Genomic DNA, 807 nt, shown 5'->3' on the forward strand with positions numbered 1-807 from the left:
TGAGACTCAGACCTGCAAGTTTAGGTCTGATTCTTTTTGTGAACTTTTGTGTGTCTTTGTGGTTTACTTTTTGGCATGAAAAGCTGGTTCATCTAAACTTCGAGTTCTCTCTCTTGATTTTATATCGGAATAGTCGGATTGATTTTGTCATCAGGGGTTCCCACAGAGGCCCAATTCAGATGAGGGTCAGATCATTTCAGGCTTTCTCCTAAGCTCTGGATCCCTCCAGGAACGATTTTAGCCTCAGGAATTTGGGGGTTGGACTGGCCTGTGAGCCTGGCCCAGAAAAGATGCTGGTCTAGGGCAGCTGGTGGCTGTGCCATCCAGAGATGCCATGGCAGATAGGGTGGGAAGAGGCCCAAAGGACTCCTGGGTTCTGCACTGAGGAGCTGGGTTGGTCTGGATCCTAAGGAACAGTGAAAGGAAAGGTCAGCCCCCACGGCCCAGAAAGAGGCTGGCAGGTGGTGCAGGCCCAGGGAGGAAGGGGGAGTTGAGGGCTGGGCCAGGTCCAGAAGCAGTGCTCCTTTGGCCCAGAGAAGGGACTAAGTTGGTTTGGATGAAAGGGGTCAGGAAGCAGTATTGGTTCCCGCAGTGTCTGGGGCTCCAAGACAAAGAATGGGACAGGGCCCAAACTTGAGGAGAGAATGGTTGGGGAGATGGGAGGGTGCATGTGTCTGGGGGAGTCAAGGCATGGAGGGTCCACTGGACTTACCCTGTAGAGAAGCCTGCTGGTGGAACAGAGGCCCGCTGAGGGTGGTGCATGCCCAGGGAAACAGGGGGAGGTGTGTGTGGGGCCAGGTCCAGAAG

Source organism: Nannospalax galili, unplaced genomic scaffold (genome assembly GCF_000622305.1).
Source record: "Nannospalax galili isolate Female #2095 unplaced genomic scaffold, S.galili_v1.0 scaffold4051, whole genome shotgun sequence".
Lineage (NCBI taxonomy): Eukaryota > Metazoa > Chordata > Mammalia > Rodentia > Spalacidae > Nannospalax > Nannospalax galili.